The sequence below is a fragment of the Propithecus coquereli genome, unplaced genomic scaffold, assembly GCF_000956105.1.
Source record: "Propithecus coquereli isolate 6110/MARCELLA unplaced genomic scaffold, Pcoq_1.0 Scaffold98, whole genome shotgun sequence".
In the NCBI taxonomy this organism is placed as follows: Eukaryota; Metazoa; Chordata; class Mammalia; order Primates; family Indriidae; genus Propithecus; species Propithecus coquereli.
This window is the reverse complement of record NW_012156173.1, coordinates 6678449-6685767: the sequence shown is the minus strand read 5'-3', so window position 1 is coordinate 6685767 and position 7319 is coordinate 6678449.

Genomic DNA, 7319 nt, shown 5'->3' with positions numbered 1-7319 from the left:
TGCAAGCAACAGAAAGTTATATGGTTTTTAGTCTTCTAGGTAACAGTGAAATTATAGTGTGGGTGGATCAGAAAAAAATGAACTCCTCATTTTTTATTTAAATGACTTTTGAGCTAGTTCTAGACTGTGGAGGAGTCGATAAACCACCAGTTCACACACACTCACACCTCCCTCCTCCCCCGCAGCCACGTCAAAGTTGTCCACAGACTTGCTTTCGCCAAATCACTCCACTTGCACTTATGGGAGGGTGTGGGCATTGTGTTTATGCCCTGGGAAGACAGAACACATTTTTTGCCTCTAATGAGAAAGTCAGATAAGTAGATAAAAACTGACACACAGAGTGGAAATCTACGGATAGGAGCAGGCACCTACCCCAGCTGGGGGTGGGCGTGCCGAGGGTGAGGGAAGCCTTCTCAGAGGAGGGGACAGCTGACTGGGTTTTGAAAGATTCACAGGAGTTGTTCAGGAAAGGGAAGGACATTTCTGCACTCCCAGCTGTGAGATTCCCAGATGGAAGACACCACATGGAAAAGTTAAGTTTGGAAAAGAAAGTAGGGACCATTGCAAAGAGTCTTGGCGGCCATACTGAGAGCCTGGACTTCATTCTGAAGTAGATAGTAAGCCATGACTAAGATATGTAAGAAGGGAATCGTTTGATTTGCATTAACAGCATCAGTGTCATCCATGGGCTATCATCTCCTCCCCAAATGATGGGAATCAGGGGAACCAACTAGGACGAAAGGCAGAGCTGGAACTGTGAGTGTGAGCACAAGGACACACATATGATCCAAGTGACATTTATAAGAAAGGGGCGTGCCTAGTGTGTGACGCGCTGGATGTGGGCAGTGAGTGAGAGCTAAGGCGACAGCGTGGATGGTTGCACAGCTCAAGGCTCAGGAGTAGGGGCTTCATAGAGCAGGAAGATGTGGGGTGGGGCACAGTGGGGGGCCCCGTTTAGATGAGATGAGCTTAATCAATGAAAATATCCCATGGGCAATCGGATATTGAGATCTGGAGCTCGGGAGACAAGGCAGGTAGAAAGACACATTTGGGGGCCATCTAGGGGGTAGGAACAGTCATGGAGGATGAGATGGTCAAGGAGAGATATGAAGCCCACCAGCACTTAAGGGACCCTGAGAAAGAGACTGAGAAGGAGTGGGCAGATGGGCAGAATAAAAACCATGATAGCCATGGAAAAGCCAAAGAGAAAAATGTGTTTTAGAAATAGTGATCAATAAGACCAAAGGCCACAGAAAAGTAATTATGATCAAGCTAATGAAGGGGCTTGGCTTTTATAAGCATGACATTCTTAAGGCTCTTGGCAGCACAGTTTTAGTGGAGCAGTTGGATGGAACCCAGATCTCAAAGACTGAAGACTAAATGCTATATGTGGATGGGAAAACAGAAACAGCACCGCAGACGCTTGACACCAAAGACAAGTATGTAGAAGGGACAGAAAACAGCAGAGTCAGGTCAAGAGAGAAGTGGGGTGTGTGGGTGGGGGGAGAGGGAGGGAAGGAGAGAGAGAAAGACTGAAAGGCTTGTGTTTTTCTTTAAGAAAATGTCATCCCCTTCTCTTTCCTGCCCAGTGAGAACTTTAACACTAATCTCAGCCAATTCTCGGGAAAAGTAAAAAAAGAATGGTGTGTGTGGTCTCCAGGAATCAATACACATAAAATGTTTAATGCATCTCAAAAGCTTTATGTATTTTTCCCTTTGTTCTACCACATGGACATTTTTATACTGTCTCCCTTTGAACTTCTGAATCAGAAGGGTTCACTGGTTTGCACAAGGCCCACTGTAGGAAGGTAGCAGCAGAACTGGAATTTGATTCTAAGTCCATCTGATCTAAGGCACTGACCAGACGTGAGGGCCGCCACTCTCTAGTATTGATAATTTCACCCCTAGGGGCCTGATCCCTTATGTGTGAAATACACAGGGAGGTCACAGTCGGGACTTGCTTACTCTCTCTGGTGCACCGTGCAGTCAAGAACCCGGTGTTCCATCGAGGAAGCAAACCATTTGGTAAACACACCATGTGAAAATCCATCTGTTTATCTTCTTGCCACTCTGACTTCCATCTACACACCTGAGCACACAATTCTATTATTTTCAAACTCCAACTTAGGTATAGGAGGAATTGAGTTGGTTTTAGCACCAAAAGTGGCTAGCTCAGCATGCTGAAGGCCCATTACTCTAAACACAAATGCTTCCTAGGCAGTTTCAGAAGAGCTTGGCTGGTAAGGGAATCTCTTTTTCTTTCTCTTTCTATCAGGTTTATATATATATTAATTTTAACTTCTCATTGATACGTACCATACATTTACAATAGTGAACACATCCTAAGTATTTAGCTTGATGAATTTTCACAAGATGAAAACACTGGTGTACCCGGCACCCAGATGGTTGACTCTTTTTGAAAATTATTTGTTCTTTGTTCCCACAGTTATAAAGCTTGCTTGGTAATTCAATTCTCTACCTCACAGTGCGTTTAGAAGGGCTAGCTAATTATAGCTTTAAATGTAAAACGCTTTGACAAACTTGAAGTAGGTAGAGAGCTGCTAAATTGATTATAATGTCACATGGTTTCTACTTAAATTATTTCACCTGGGAGAATGTCAAACTGTCCTCATTAGCAGATCACGAAAGAAATGTGTTTGAAATTCAATTTAATGGAGACTTGTGAATTTTTTAAATTATTGGCGGCTTGTTGCCTGAAATATTCCTGTTTAAGTTCTCTGAGTCAGCCTCCTTCCCCTCCCATAACTTTCTCTACATTCCCTTTTCTACGGCGATGGAAAGCCCTGCATTCGAAAGTAATAGTGGTCTCCAGAACCTCCTGGTATTATCAGCTGGTCATATGGTTGGCTACCATTGGTGTTCAGCCTCAAGTTCTTGGTTTTCAGGCGTTGTTAATAATGTTTTGTCCAAAGCCACATTCAGATTCTAACCACCTCCAGGCATGGACAACCTTTCAGAGTCTGATCTTGCTCTAGGTCATGTCTGATCTAGAGTGGCAAGGTTCAAAACAGCTTGAGTAGACTCATCTCAATGTGCAAGAAAGGACACAGGGAAGCAATTGACCTCTTTTGAGGACTCTGCTTCCACAATCTCATGGGCAGTGCTGGGGAGAGCGAAAAAGCACTCTGTGACAACGACTCTGATGGTGAAATCTAGAGAGTTCCATCGTGAACATCCAGAAGAAAGGTTCATTAAATGTTGCATGATTTTCATCCCCAAAAGTCAATAGCACATCAGCCATTGTGGAATAAAGATGTGAACCGTTGGAGCTCAGGAAAATGATACCCCAAAATATGGTGCTTTCACGTGCCAAACTAAAGGAGCAGCCTCAGGTTCTCTCTCTGACCTTCTCCCACCTCCCCGTCTATCTAAAACTCTTTCCAGAGCACCTGGAGGGACTCTCTTTGGAAATTTCCTTATCTAAGAAAACAATTCTTGACAAAAGAAATGCAATTGTCTTAAGACCCCCTTCCCAGGAATGTCATCAAATAACCAGGAAATATTAACCCCCAGAGAAGAGACTGGGAGTTGTCGCCATTCTCTGACAGACTTTTTATCTACTTTCCTGAGAGCAGCTGCCAGAGATTATGAAGGGGACTTTATCTGCACGATAAGACAACTTTTGTTCCTGTGCAGTTCTGTTCCTCAGCTTTCTAGAACTTGTCGGTCCCATCCAGCTTCCAAAGAGAATCACTTACAAAACAATGCCTCCTCCCATGTACAACTTTCTCCTATGAAGAGAGTGTTTAAGCCTCAACCAACTGGCCCCTCTTCGAGTCTCATACTTTGTGTCCATATGCACTTTCTTAAATTTTGGTTGTCTTTTTCTCCCATTAATCTGCTTATTATAAGTTCATTTTCAGCAAACTGTTAGAGGGCAGAAGGGAAGCTTTCCCTCAGTCCTTAGAGATTTAAAGAAAAATAATGCTTCTTGTGGCAAATAAAAAGGGGTCTCCTTAATATTATTAATATTTAGTTATGATGTTTACATCCAATCATTCCAGCATGACTGGAAACTGCTAGAATGGTGGGTTCCCTTTCTGAGAGTTATTTTGACAAATCTAGTCATTTTACATAATCTCTGGGAAATTAGTTGTTCTTCCAATTGCTATCTGTCTGAAAGATGTAGCTCACAATCTAGATTTGTCTTCACTATAGACAGATCATTCTCATTCCCAAATCATGCGCCTCCAATCTTTCAAGCTCAAACATTTACCAAGGGAGTGAAATTTAGGCCAGCTTTGGTAGTTGCTAACTTTATTCTCTGCCTTGAAGCAAACATCTACAGTTTGCAAATTAAGGATCTGTTGTTATTGTTTGGTTTAGTTTTGCTTTTCATACTGGCTTATGTAATACCTTGGATTCTTAGGTCATTGCCATGTACACGTCTTATCTTCTCAAGGACAATGTTAACTCCTTGAGAGTAGGAACTAAACCTTATCATCCTTTGTATGCCTAAAGTGCCTAGCACAAGATAGTGCTAATAAGTATTTGCTAATTAGATAGTTGGTCAAGGAAACAAAAAAGCCTAATAGACCATATTAATATTTTCAAAATTTAAGAATACGCTAACTGATTTTGAAGTTTTTCTAACTTTAATCACTATTGCAGACAATAGACAAATTAACCATCCATTGAAGTTGAGTATCAGAGAGATCAACACTTTTCCTTTCATAATTCTAATAATAGATTCAGATGAGGATCATAACCAGCTTGATCCACTTTAGAAAAGGTAAGGCTTTCTGCCACAAGCAGCCAGCAAAACCATCACAAAGAAGCTAAATGCCTGCCTATAAAACATTTTAGATTATATTCCTGGTCTCAGCTCTACCGATTTGTGCACTGTCAGGAAAATATCATTTTACATGTCTGACAATAAAAATTCTTCTCTCAGCGAAGTGTGACACCCCTCTTAAGCAATCCATGCGAGTGACATGAACAGAAGGAAATAAGAAAGATACTTCAGTGTCCATGTAAATGAACAATGTAGGGACTTCATTGACCTTCTCAGGGAAGACAGTATTTATAAATCCTGAATAGTGGTATTATTAAGTAATTCAAATGCAAAATATGAATATATCTGTTTTGCTAATTAAGATGTCTGTGCAACCAAGTATTTGGCATCTCATTTAAATAATTATCTAGTATATTGCACTTCTATGTTGTATATTAAGAGTGTTCAGTCAAGAGAAACTCTAGCCTGCTTAGAAGTCTTTGTTAATTAAAAGATTTGGAGATTTAAATGGAGTCCCTCTAGCTTTGGAACAATCCTCAAAGTTAAGTCAATAAAAATTACAGCTTTTACTCTTCATCTGGAACTAATAACATTCTCTGGAAGGCATCTGAACACATCCTCAGCCACAAAGAAGTAGCTCCATTGAACAGGCCACTTCTAGATTGCCACCTTTGCTATCCTCCCATAGCTAGACTCTTCCTGATCCTCCAGCTTTGCTGGTCTCCCCAAGGATCTATTTCCATTACTGAATCTGAAAACAAAACAAAGCCAAAAAAAAGGGTTTTGGCCCTAACTGTCCAGCTTATATAACAATGTCTTCCCCAGGTTTGAGGACAACCTAATTTGCCAGTAAGAGATTAATAGCTAACTTAATAAAAAGAGAAAAAGAAACTAGATGTCTGTGCTGTAATTTGGTTTTAATATTTTGACAATAATCCAACAGCAGGAAATTCAGAAAGGATGTTCAGTGAGTTGCATTTTTTCAAGGTCTGCCGTTGAAGGGTCTGTGAATCCCCTGATTGCTAGTATTTTATTCATTTTTATGATGATTATCTTTTGGAAATTTAGCTTTGTTTAGAAAAATAGTTTCAATACGTCAAAACATGTTTTCAGGCACCAGAGGGAATTCATGCTTTGAGTAAGCACTTACTAAATGCCTTCTAAGTGCTAGAAATTGGAATCATAAGGAACGCAAAGATGAACAAACCCAAGCCCTGCTCCATGGAGCTCAGTCTAATGGGGACACAAATGCACAAACATAAATAAAAATGCAACACAGGACGCAAGTACTGTAACAGGTGTTGAACAGACCCTTCTGGATGAGCTTGAGGAGGTTGGCTAGGCACTTCAGACGCAGTAACTCCCTACTTAAAGGAACTGTGTTTAGAACACTTCTGTAAAGCAAATCTTTTGTCCTCTTGTTAGATTTTCACATAATAAGCTAAAAAAAAAAAAGCAACTGAAGTGTACACATCATTTTTTTAAAAAAACTATTCCTAAAGCTCTTTAATCATCCCAGTTTTCACAGAGGGAAACTGAGGCCACCAGGGTAGAAATGGGAAACTCCTGCATAAACTCCTGGCTTCCACTTCTTCGTACAACTTCCTGCCAACATAACTGAAGACTTGGTCATTGCATTTTGTTCCTATAGCAGCAATTAGTCAGCTGTCTTCTAAAGGAGAAGACTTCCTTAACTTTTCTTATGGAACCATTAAACTTAAACATCCTCCTGGACCCAGAACTTCTATTGGACTGTCCAAGAATACTTCTAACTATATGCACTTTTTCCTTTACATTTGAGTCAGTGACTACGTTTTTTTTCCTTTATCGTTGTTTTTTAATCAGTGGTTCTCTTGAGTGTCATTTAGACCGTGTTGGCACCGAGATGTACACCCCACAGAACTGGTGCCCCTAAAAGATCATAGACCATCATCAAGATCACTGGCTCACACTCAACACGAGCAAACCCTTCTTCTGTTAAAAAAGGCTCCACTGTTTTCTACTCGTTCACCCTCTTCTATGGCTTCTACTTCCCTCACTCATTTGGTTTACTTTCTTGCTATCTCTTTTTCTTTATCATCTTCCTTAGACATTGCTTAGCTCCACTAAGATACTCAGCACTAACTTAGTAGCTGCTAACTGCTCTGTTAAGACCCACATTTCTCCGAACTTGGACGTGACCGACCCATTTCCCAGTGGATCTCCTGCTGTAAGGCCCTGTTAGGGAGACTGCTGGCCTCCAGTGGGCTCAGTCTAGTCATTTGCTATTTATTAGTTGTATCGATTACCACCCCCAGAGGAATGACAGAAATCCTGGCACAGATATTAACTCCAAAATACAGAACAAATTTCATCTGCCAAGAGCTATTTCAAACACTGTTCAAAAGATTAAAGAAAGGCCAGGACAACTTCACCCTTCATTTTTTGTCTGACCTATTTCTACCTTCCCTGTTTGAATTGTTAAAAATGTTCTATATTATTTTTCAAGACAAGCATCCTAGCCAAAAAAAAAATCTTTATGAATGTTTTTATTGGATTGGGCCAGGGCAAGTCTCCTAAAACT